This window comes from Anser cygnoides, chromosome 2, assembly GCF_040182565.1.
Source record: "Anser cygnoides isolate HZ-2024a breed goose chromosome 2, Taihu_goose_T2T_genome, whole genome shotgun sequence".
Classification (NCBI taxonomy): Eukaryota; Metazoa; Chordata; class Aves; order Anseriformes; family Anatidae; genus Anser; species Anser cygnoides.
In genome coordinates this window covers 43,339,886-43,352,098 of record NC_089874.1, presented here as the reverse complement: position 1 = coordinate 43,352,098, position 12,213 = coordinate 43,339,886, and the positions used below count along the sequence as shown (strand labels likewise).

The 12,213-nt window shown below is 40.7% G+C and overlaps 1 long non-coding RNA gene across 1 annotated transcript in view; it reads right to left on the bottom strand.

Moving 5' to 3' along the window:
* Positions 1-9,987, bottom strand: part of LOC106043307 (uncharacterized) — a 127,129-nt gene extending 117,142 nt beyond the window's left edge. Inside the window, exon 1 of the long non-coding RNA XR_007168041.2 lies at positions 9,651-9,987. This is a non-coding gene — a long non-coding RNA (uncharacterized lncRNA). The remainder of the gene's footprint in view (positions 1-9,650) is intronic.
* Positions 9,988-12,213: the final 2,226 nt, after the last annotated feature.

The window sequence follows — 12,213 nt, the reverse complement described above, 5'->3', positions numbered from 1 at the left end:
AAAAGTCTCTGTAATAAAGGCAAGCAAAACAGTTCTCATGTATTGGGGTGGCAGGGCAGGTTGGAAGGATATTATCCGAATACGGATAAAATTCAGGACCATACATACATAGGAAAGAATGTTGCAGTGATTCCATTTGACAATTACAAACCAGCAATATTCTAATTTCTTCAGACCTCATTTGCAATAGGTTTCAGCCCCATCATCCCTCTTAACATGTTTACGTAGTCAAGAAAATGCACTGAAAGACAAGAGAATCAGAGTCGACTTTGACCCATGACAAATTGGAGCACAGAATCAGAAGCCTCTATTTACTGAGCCGTGCTGCGGTGAATCTCTTCCAAACCCCGCAGCTGAGACTGGTACGCTCCATCCACGTGCTCAGGAGTGTTGAAATAATGACTCCGATCTCACCCCCAAACAAAAGTGCCATCGCAGGCTGTCTGTAGAGAGTCATCCTTTTCCTCTCTATCCCGATGAAGATGCGGGATGTGACAAGCGATCACATCTCCAAGGGAACACGCCCTCTGCGTGCAACCTTCTCACAGTGGCAGCCCTACTCCTTACTCCTAGGAAGGCAGGCATCAGAAGCAAATGAATTACATTGCAGATGACTCACTGAGGCTGGCTTTGGTACGCTTTTACATTTAAAGTTGATCTTGTATCATATTTTCTTAAAATTCATTCCAGTGAGGTTTCAGCTAGTCACTCTCCACTGCTACTCTATCCTCTGAAGTGCTGCAGAGAAGAAGGAACTTTTCTACTCCAAAATATCTTTGGAATTTAGGTCAGAATAGCATTCTCCTATTAATGCTATTAAATTACAGTAGAAGGCTTGCTTTCTCCACCTAGTGGCTAAAATGCAAAGCTAATAACCTGTGCTATGAGTGCCCTGAAGGGGGATTAAAAAAAAAAAACAATTTCCCCCAACAAAAGAAAAAGAACACCCCTGATTCCCTAACACTTTGTGGGGCTTCATTTTATTTGAAAAACTGACAGGCTTTTCCTACCTTCAATAAAAAGAATTCTGCCTTTTGAGGCAAATCAAGGGACACGGATTTTGCCCTCAGTGAAAGCTGTTAGACCCCTGGAGATCCAAACCATTTGTTTGCTCATGGAAGAGGCACAGTACAAACAAATCACCCCGCTATTACAACACTGAGATCTGCCCAGATATATGCTGAGCAACACGAGAGGAGGAAATGCAAAGGTGTAGTTTTTTTTACATGTGTGCTCTTAAGCTCACTGTAGGTAACTTTTGCTGACTGGCAGAAAGCAGAGAAGCCTAATGCCTGTGGTGTGGTTTGCTACAACTCCCTTGTCTCAGACAGGAGTCTTGGGAAAGCCACAGCCACGTCTTCTCACTTTGTCCTTCAGGCTTAGAGCAATAGGAGCAAGTTCTACAGCTGCACTCAGAAAGTACTTCCAACAGGATTGTCCTTCATTCAAATGACCCTCCTGCTTAGATTGCCTTTATGGGAATATTATATGCTTGATCTGGTCCGCAGGATTCAAATGGGTTGTTTCATAATTGTAGCTAAAGTTTACTGTGCATGCAATTATTTTCCAAGGCCAAATCAAAATGATACAAGGAAACAAGAATGCTGATGGATCCCTAACTACAACCCAATCACGAAAGGTAACCAAGCTGCTGCCCTGCAGAGTTGTTCTCACTGGCCTGCCCCTTGTTCCCTTCTTCTCTTTTCCAAGTAGCAACAAATACCACCTTCTGGAAGCAGTTTACAGGAGGAAAAAAAAATGGAAGCTAAACACAGATAGAATAGAAAACCATTTGTGGTTCCACAACCTGTTTCTTCTTCCAAGACACCAAAAGGAAACAGTCCTTTCTCTGATTACTTTAAGGTAGGATCTGAGCCAAATTTAGGTACCTCAACCCTGACTTCCAAATGCACAGTAGTTTCCCAAGGCTCTCTTTGTAACCAAAGGAGATAAACAGGTGCCTCTGCACCTGCCAGGTAAGACTAGCTCAGACCAACTCTGATTTGGGATGCTAAAGGAGAATGGATGACTTGTACCACAGCATACTAGGGCTGAAGTTTTTAAATGCTACGTAATTTAATTTTTAACCTAAAAAGCCAGTAATCTCTGAAAGTAAGCACAGCAGGTGTTTTATTTTCAAGATCAAAAGTCCTGTCAGAGTATTTTTACCATTTCAAAAGGGGAGGGGGACAAAGATAGAGGAAAATATTCTATTCATATCTGCCCCCCTCTATCAGAGAATCAGCTCTAAGTTTCACAAAAAGGAGGCAGACAAGAGGCTGATGAAGTGCTCTGAGGCACATTTTTCCACTTTCTTATGGCCCAGCCCACTGACTTCTAAGGTAACATAGAAGTAGCTTGGCTCAGCATCTACACCCTACTCAGAAGCAGATTTGGATGGAGATCCACGAGTGCCTTGCCTCCTGCGTCATCAGGGGTGTGCTGTGGAAGAAGCATCTCCATCATATCTTTGGCAATGAGCTATGACAGGAAAAGCTTTCTTGGCTCGTAACTCCTAATAAACCCAGTCCCATTCAAAGGTATCTGTTTGTGCTCATTCTTAAATCCCAGGGAATTCAATATGCTAATGTTTACAAGGAAGAGAACCAGAGGAATCCCAAGTTCTCCAAGCAGAATGAACTTTGCAGAATAATTGCAATTATTAAAAGCATGTTTTTAGTCATGGAGAACGTGTAAGATTGCTTTGAGGTAAATGGAACTGATGTTTTCACTTGTAACTAAGCATATGCTTAAGTGCTTTCCTGAATCAAAATTGATTTTAAAATGTATTTAATATTTCACATGTCTGGATCATTAGTACATCAATGACATTCACAAACAGGACCTAGGAATTGTTCTTATTTCAGGATTTTAAACATTATAGGAGTTATGAAATAAAATGAAAACAGCCACCAGACAAAAAAGCAACCACCACAGCATATGGGGAACAACATGCATTAATTTTAATTTCTAAAAGTACTGGGAATGTTGGAAAGAACAGGTTTTTATAAAATTTATACTCAGAACATCTAGTCTATATACTACTATCTTAATAATAACATCATCTGCATGTTAAAGCAAGAAAAGCTGAACTACATCATAGTCAGGAAGATATTATAATTTATGTTATGTAAGGTATGTCTGAGATAGATTGCTTTTTAACTGGCAGTATGTCCTTCCAGAGCTACAATACTAAGTCTCTCAATGTCAGAAGAAGGTACTTCCTTAACAGTATTTTTGTAGGAAGAAATATTACTGACCTACTTGCACTTTTTTCTTTAAGAAGTGGAAAGTATCAAACAAATACTTGTAATGTTACTAAAAAGAGCAACAGTTTAATGCAACTTAGTAAGCAGAATCACCTAATGCCTTCGAATTTAGCTTAGAAGTAACAGGCTCTTCTGTTTCTAATCAGTAATGTTAATTAGTAATGTATATTAATTACTATATGTGATAGCAGCATATATTACACATTAGTAGCACGTCCTCTGCATTTGGAGAAGACTGTGGCTTCGAATGTTTGGTGTGATTTGTGTTCATGCCAAACTGAAGTGAGAACAACACACCCTTCATGTTTCCATAAACTGGTACCAGGTCACAACATCCTCTTCAGCCCAAACTGGTCAAATTATTACTTCACATCGTTCCTGAGCTGTACCTGCTGGGCAGTGCAGTACCAAGCCATAGATCCCAGAACTGGAAAGAGACCCAGAGGACAACACACTACAGTGCAAATCCATCACCTTGCTGATGTTTGATGCAGAGATAGCAGGAAGAATCTGGCTGTGTCTGTGCAGTACTATACCTTTTCTTTTATCTAAGTAGATAAACAAGTACAGTTATAGTTTAACACAGTTTCCCAGGATGAACAATATAAACAGCCCTGCACGTAAGTGACCAAAGCACATTACCTCATAATCTTGGCTATAAAAAAAAGTAAAAAGTCTCTGCTGAACAGTGTATTCAAAGACTCAAAAGTTCAAGCATCACATTAATGACAATATTTTTCTACAGCATGTGTAAGATTACTGTAGCTTGCTAAGCACGATAAAGTTGCTAGTCACACTGCCTTTCCCTCTAAAATCTAGCTTAACATCTGCCTCCTCAGTGAAGGATAGCACCAACCCAATGGTGTATAATAGCTGACATTGCTGGGTTAAATCTCCTTTTCTGTACTATCTAGACCCACAGCAGAAATCTTGAAGTAGCTCTTTTGTTAATTCCCTTACTAGCAATCTTCAGTTTAAGTCCCCTCTATCTGACCAAAGGGATAGAAACACAGATCAATAGAGAGATAGAGCAAGATGACTCTTTCAAGAAATTCATAGTGCTGTAGGAAGAATTTGCACTTTCTTAAGCAGGGTCTAGAAATACCTGTGCGGTGACTCTGCTTTGTGAATTGTCTTAATAGCATAATTTCAGCACAAAATGGATCCTTTTGCCTATCACTCTGACCAATTTTGTTTTCAGCCAAGTCTATCAGATCCTGGGCCACTGCTGCCCCCACAGAAAAACATACCAAATAATGTAAGCAAGGGTACTCACACTTCCATCTGAGAAATTACCCAAATATTTAGAATCTAATACAGGTTGACAGAAGTCTCACAGGCAGGCTGCAAGAACAGAGCTGTATGCATTTCCCACTCAGACACAGTCTATTTTTAGATGATATTGGCTCACTAGCCAAGCAAGATTTACTGCTATCCTAAAGGTGAGATGGAAGGGCAATGCAACTCATCACTGATTCAGTAAAAATGAATGTTAGTGTTGCAAGCATCTGAGAAGTTTTTTCCCTTTTTTTTTTTTTTAAGAGGTTATTAATATTAGCCAAGTTGCTTAAAGGAGAAGAAATGCTTTTGTTTCATTTTTTTTTTTTCCAGGATTGCTTAAAATCCTAATTAGATATGCGAGTTACATGTGTGCATGCTACTCAGCCAGCAAAGGCAATCATGCATTCATCTCCCACATTTCCACCAGGAAAGACAATATGTTGGTGGTATAAATGACAGCTATTTGCACTGCTTAGTCTTCAGAACTAGCAAAGGTTATTAATAGTCCATATGCACTGCAGAACTTCTCCCCCCCCCCCCCCCCCGTTGTGCTTTTCTGCAGCACTTAGGGGACTGAAATAATGAAGCTGTTGGCAACACCTTTTTAAAAGGTAACTGCAGGTAAAAATATACCCAGAAATAAGAAAAATGCCCTGGCTATAATCAGTAAATTACCTGGCAAGGGGGTGCTTACCACCACAGGCTCTGAACCTCACTGACTCTGCTCCCTCCCACACTGTCCCAGGTTATTTCATTCTGCTGAACCAATTTCATGTTGGAATGATTGAGACTTTCAAATGCTGCTTCCCTATCACCACACACCTTGTATTTCTGCAGCAGTGCAATTTCATTGTACAATGTTTTACTTTAATTGTCTGCTCAAGCAGACAATTAAAAAAATAGTACCACATTAAGCTTATATATTGCGACCCACTAGAAGGAAATCCGGAAGAACAAAGATCCACTTCAAATCAGAGCTGCTGCTGCAAACAAAGAAGAGTTTGTGACAGCAGGACCTTGAGAGAGAAACAAGCAGCTTCTATAAACCGGTTTTCTTTTTCTATCCCCAAAACCACATATTTCAGCTTTCTGACCCTCCAAGATATTTGGAAGTCTGATTTAAATTGGTATAAGACTGAAGCCATACTTCTGTTTCAATATGGTCTTACAAGTCCATTTCAGATTGCCTTGCTGTTCATATACTAAAAACTAGACACACTTAGAGTGCATTACTGGACTGGCTTTTAATGCAGTCAAAAACACATCATCTCCACCATCTCCTTTTTTGTCACAATTGTGGTAGTTTGAACTATTAATTTTTATCCATAGAAACTATTTGTCCTTCAGCTCCTGCCTAGCCTGATGCCAGTTATAATTTCCAGATAAATCTCAGGAGACAAACTGATAGCTGAAAGAGAAGGCTGCAGTTACACAGCCTGCAATACACACCCAGCTCTCATCTACAAACTGCTCCTAAGAGTGGCTTGGAGTCATAACACATGCTGACCTGATGGAAGGACTTGCTTTTGTTTTGTTTTAAATCACACCCCCCAGAGTTCAGCTAGCTGTAGCTGAGTAGTGTTTTAAACACACATGGCATGCTTTTCTGATGAGTATCATTCCTCAGACTTCAATCTGACACGTGGGTGCTTTTTCAGCCTCTTTCAGGTATAGCACTGAAGCATCATTCAAGATCTGCTTTCATAGCCCGAACTCTCTTTAAGGTTACTTCAAATTCCACGAGTTCCTGCCTTATCTCCTTCCTCCCTTAATAACTGCCTAAAGTTCAAGTGTGCACAGCCCACACTTAAGTGGCAGTCAAAGCTTACTATAGATGCTCAATAGTCCTTGTCACCAGTGAATTGGTTCAGGGACCAAACAAGCATCTATTGCCATCCTATTCAACCCATGTACCCAGGAATATCCAGGAGACACTCCTATGCATTACACATTAAACAGTCTCAGTTGCCCCAAATTAAAAGGATGTGCCAGATTTATGTAAGGTATTCCTCATTATTTCTCTAATGTTAACTATGTTGCTGCAATAAGGCCAGGAGGTTTAAATTATAATTTCAAAGGTGCAGAGACCTGCCTCCTCCCATGACCTGAGAACAGAGCTCCAGCAAGTTCCTGATGCCTCTTTCTGCTCTTCTCCTTTCTTCTGGGTTTGTTTATTTCTATGTGAAAGACTCCCATGAAAACAACACTAACTCCAAAAAAATATATGTTTTTCAAAATCACATACAAGCCTAACATCACTTTTCCATCTTCTTCCATACAGTAACCAGAAATGCACTCTATGACAAATGGATCGGCAGAGAGCTAATGCTTATTATTTCACATTGGTCTGTGAAAATGAGATATCTAGTCTGATGCCACACAGACTTGTATGGTTGCACCCATAAAGGAAAAAAAAAAAGACAGCTGAAAATTAATTTTAGTGGGAAGTGTGCTAGGTACTGGTAAAGAGGATAAATCTTAATATGCTCCTCTTCCTTAATAGCTCTAAAATAGGCAGGCAAATATGTGCTATTTGTTTTGTATAGAAATTGATTCTATATTAAAGTGACAGTCCTATAAAAATACTGCAGGATCCTTGGGATTCAAAGGCACTCATATATCATAATTTCATCTCAGAAGACATACCAACCATATTTTACCTTGTGTTTTATTTCTAGGAACCATATCTTATTGAATATGTTGACACTGTGAAGTAACGTGTATATGAAGTAAACATGGAGAATTATTTATCTTCAGAGAGGTGGACATCTCCCTCTCACTTCACTGAGAAGGACAAGGACAGTCCTGAACCCTTATTTTCAATGGAAGTCCACTTGTAGCGTTAAAAGCCTACAAGCAGGAAAGCAAGTGAGAAAACACTACTCTGTCTGAAGAAAGAAAGAAATTAATGGTATATCCATATATACCATGCTACAACTATATATATATAGTTGTCAGTTCATCCATTAAGAAATAGTAAAGTATAATCATGCAAATACTAGTTCAGTTAACTACAGGTCACATTCTCAACTGATCATTTGGCTACTTCCATTATTGCTAATGAAACTGACACGACTTATATGAGTTAGAGCTACAATTTGTTATTATGGAACAATCACCAGCCTTGCCCTACACAGTTATGGAATAATTCATGGAGACACACCAACTGTATTACGTTATCAGTTAGTTCTGAGAAAGTTAGCATCTAAATTGTGTTTGTAAAAGTTAAGAAAAAATTCTAGATGATCAGTCACAATTCAGAAGTTTCCTTCATTTCATTTTAAGTTTTTGATGTAGAAGTGGGACGGCCTTTTCTGCCAGACTTTTGTAATGCATCGGGGGTCACACTTGTGTTGAAATACACTGCTTTAGTAGGATTTCATTTCCAGATTGGAGAAAATAACATGGGGGGAAAAATAACATGTTATTTTAGCCCCAGAAAGAGTTCCCTGAGGTACTGAAAAATATAAATACTAATACAGCAATACTACTTTTTACAGTTAACCTACTACATCCCTTTTGACTTTATCCAAAATCAAATCACCTGCTGCATACTCATCTTTAACAAATTCCCCTGTCAAAGCAAGCTTTCTAGTCATTAAACCCTCCCCAAAAACTACAATAACAAACACACACAAAACAAATAAAACCTTGTAACATTGGCTGTCACTGTTGAATTACATATCAAGGAGAAGATTTTTATTTCCATAGTTTTGTTTGCTTTGGCAATTGATGTCTCTTCTTCTTGTGTTTTAAAAGCTGGCTTTAACAAAATGACAACTTAAAAGCCCTCCTTATTCACAGCTTGATGTTGAAATGGAATCAAGCCAGAGCTGGAATGGCTTTCCAAATTAGCAAGGGAACCTACTGTTGAAGTAGACTATTACCCTGCATGTGTTTGTGCATACAGGCTTATTTCCTCATGCCCACAACTGGGCTAGCTATCATTTACTCACCTCACAAAGCTACCTCCTTCATGTTTCTCTTCTCAAAGAATTTAGTTAAAACAAAAGAAAAGCCAACATCATCTTTTGTGCTTGAAAGCACTTTGCCACTTCAAATGGCCAAGCAGCATCATATCATTTAGGAAACAACAACGAAAGAGTCTTGAAGCATTCAAGGAAAGCACAGTAGGATACGTTTTCAAAGGGGCTGTGCCCAAGCTCTGAATCTTGCACGTCTAGCAAGTGTTTATATGGTGTGAATAGTTGCATGCAAAAACTAGGGCTACAGTCGCACCAAGGAAACACACAGCACAAATCGCATAGATCTGCTGGCTTGGAGGACAGCTAAAGAAGCTCTTCATAAGAATGTAAATTCCAAGCTCTCTTTATTGAATATACCTTATACCATACCTTCTGAGGAGGCCAACAAATACAACCAGCTAATAAATTGGTACTGTAAGTCTCAGAAAGGCATATAAACATAACAGGGAGTCCCACAAACAGTTAATGACAGAAACAGAACATGTCCTTTCTGTCCTAAGTTTCATGGCTTTGCACAGAGGAATCCTGAATTGTAACACAGATTAATAGAAATTACCTAGTTACCAGGCTGACTTGCTTACAGGTATTAGCATTCACAGTGCAGCCCGCTCACAAGGTGACAGGCAGTGATTTCCCAGATGTCTCTAGCTCATTTTGTCACTGATTTTAGCTCAAACTGAAATTCACACACCTCTTGGCTCCTTACAGAGAGGCTCCAGAGCTCAGGAGCAATGAGAAGAGACACAGAAGAACAGCAGAGCTGCCCTACAGCTCCGGAGACACAAAGGGAAAGTGTCACACACTATCAGCCGTGTATGTCTACAGGCTGCAGTTAGAGCACGGTTCTGCCTTGCAACACAAGAGCTCAGCAATGACAAAATTTAAAATAAAAAGAGCAAAAAGTAGAAGTTTTGTAACAAAGTAAAGGACGCACATAGAGCCTGAAATCACCACTAAAGTTGCAGTAACAGCAACCACGAAACCACAAATCAAAGATACTAAAGAAACTGCTGACTACAATAATGAACTACATTTGAAGAAATACAACCTAATTCCAGCCTGCCAAATGAACTGGCTCATATGTTAACCCCCCAAAACAGCAGCTGCTACTCACAGTTTCTTTTCCAAGCCACCTTACTGCACCGCTTAGGCATGAACGACAACGCTAGGACGGAGCACCACACAACCTAGACCTCCTGCATAAAGGAAATCCTATATAACCTTGTGTGCCTAGCAGCTCTCCTCATAAGCTGCATGCAGTTCTAATTAGAGCTCTAGAAACAGCATTCAGCTGGAGCTGACTCACTTTTCTTTCTGTATGAACTAATCTCCCAAACCTGTGTGAAATTCAGCCTGGCCCAGGTGATTACCTTCTTCTCCCAGTGAGAGGAAGAGGCCACCAGAGGCTGCCCTGGTGGCAGAAGATGGCCGCCCATTTCTCCACACGCCTGAGGGGGTACAGTCAGCATGCTGCTGGGATTCCTGGCGTGTGGCTGTGCTCGTGGACAGCGGGGACTCAACATGACAGGCAGCACAGGGGGGCAGCTCGCCTGTCTGCCACCTACTGTGTAGTGGCAAGCATGCCTTGAAAGAGAGAAGTGGAGGCTGCGGCTGGGATCAGCTGGAAGCTTCTGGGAGGGGCAGGGTTGGCGCCATGCTAAGTGCGCATGGTGCTGCTCTGTCAGTTTCCAAAGGCACAGAGGGAAGAGGAAAACAGTGGACTATTCTCTTTCTCCTTTTTTTTTTCCTAGTCCTAGATGAAAAAAAAAAAAAAGCCCTGCTCCAAAATCCAAAAACATGAAGGGTAACAAACCGCAGTCCGATGGATACAGACATTGAAGTCTCTTTGTCCCGTTTTTCCTGGATAGGTGCTCAGTCTTGGGAGGTAATTTAGTGCTTGAAAATTTGACATCCTACAAATCAAATTCGTTTATAAAATTTCCCTTTTTAAAGCAATGCTCTTCTTGAAGCTGATTCTCTTTCAGCAGAGCACCTCCATTTCCCTTGGAGGTCAGTGGGCCAAGACAGAGGAGCCCCCAAGCAGCAAGGACTGGAGCTGCTCCTGTCCAGTCAACCTCACCTCAGCAAGCAGAGAGGGTGATGGTGTTGGTGTTATGAAAGGCCAAGGATACTGAAATCAAGGTGAAAAAGAGTTACCATCCCCTCTGGCCAAAAAGGGCTGTGCAGTACGTTGTGACAATCCTCATGCTAACTGGCTGTGTGCCAGCCAGTCCCTGGTGACACAGGGATTTCGGTGGAAACATTCTTCACGAAAAACAAGAGATATGCACCAGTGCAAAGTAGTAGTGCTTTCAGGGGCCTGTTTTCACAAAAGAGTGCTGGCATGAGCAAGTCTGCTTGGCGTGTTTTATCTGTCTGAAAGGACCCGCCGTGTTTCAGGTGCTCCATCACCATATGAAAAATGTTAATATTCATAGCTTGCTAGCCTTTATTCTCTAAACTAAGCCTCTCCCCTGTTCCTTCTGTTCCTCTCCTCAGTCTGCTTTCCAGCCTCTCTCGCTTGCACCTCCCTTCTTTTGTTCTTTTTATGCATATCACAGCCCTTGAATCACACCCCTGTTGCCAGACAGTTTGTCCTCTGCTGCGCTGAACGGGCACTTCAGAAGGCAGTGCGTCTCCTCTCAGGAAGCGACTGCTTATTTCACACGCGGAGAGGAGCATCAATTCAGCACAGCGGGAGAAATTACAGAGCACAGCCTGGAGGGGAGGTCGATGAGACACAGCACTGTTCTGGAGCATTCTGGCTTCATTTAACCTCTTAATAAAAGTAGGTTAGAGCATCCTGATATTAAAGAGCCATGTGAAAAGAGAAAAGGGAAAACATTGAGTGGGGAAGAAGGAGGAGTCAGGAGTCCTCATCTAGGAAACGTGCTTGCAGGTAACGCACAGAGAAATCCTTTCTGATATATAGTATATGGGATGCTATTGTCATGCTCTGCTCAGCATTTTGCAGGTATGTATCTTTTTGTCAGTGGCAGATCTGGGCAGTTACACCTCTACACGTGCTTCTTCTGCATCTGGGGCGGAGAATGGGGAGAGAGGGTAGAAAAAGTATGGTCATTTTCAGGTCATTCAGACAAATCTAGAAAATAATTTGTATTGTACCCTTAAAAAAAATAATCAAAGGTAAAGGTGTTATTTTTTTTTCTTCCCTAAAAACAAGTTCCTGAAGGTCCAACATATTTTGCGAACATCATCTATTATTTCTTTAAGCAGATGTGAGAAAAGACTCTGATTTCCTTTTTTTTTCAGATGGGGAAACTGATGATTCCTTCCCAAAAGTTAGTTCAAGACAGAGATCTGAACTGACCAGACACAGGAAAAGGGATGAGGAGGATCACTGCTAAGCTGAAATGTGAAATCGCATGTTGTTAGAAAATATCCAGAGAACTATGAGGATGCTACTGTTGTTAACTTCTTCAGCCTTGTTAATGTGGAGTAATAGAAAAGGAAAAAAATAGACCAGCAAGCCAAGACAGTTTTTAACTCTGAGTTGTGATGGATAGCCGTGATCCAATAAGGACATTTGAGTAGGATTTCATAATACATTATTTCTGTTTTAATTAGGCACTATAAAGCTGAAACAGGACTTATATACTTCACAGCCACTTTGGATTATTGAATGCTCACAGTAGGCTAAAAGAGCACTTACAGCT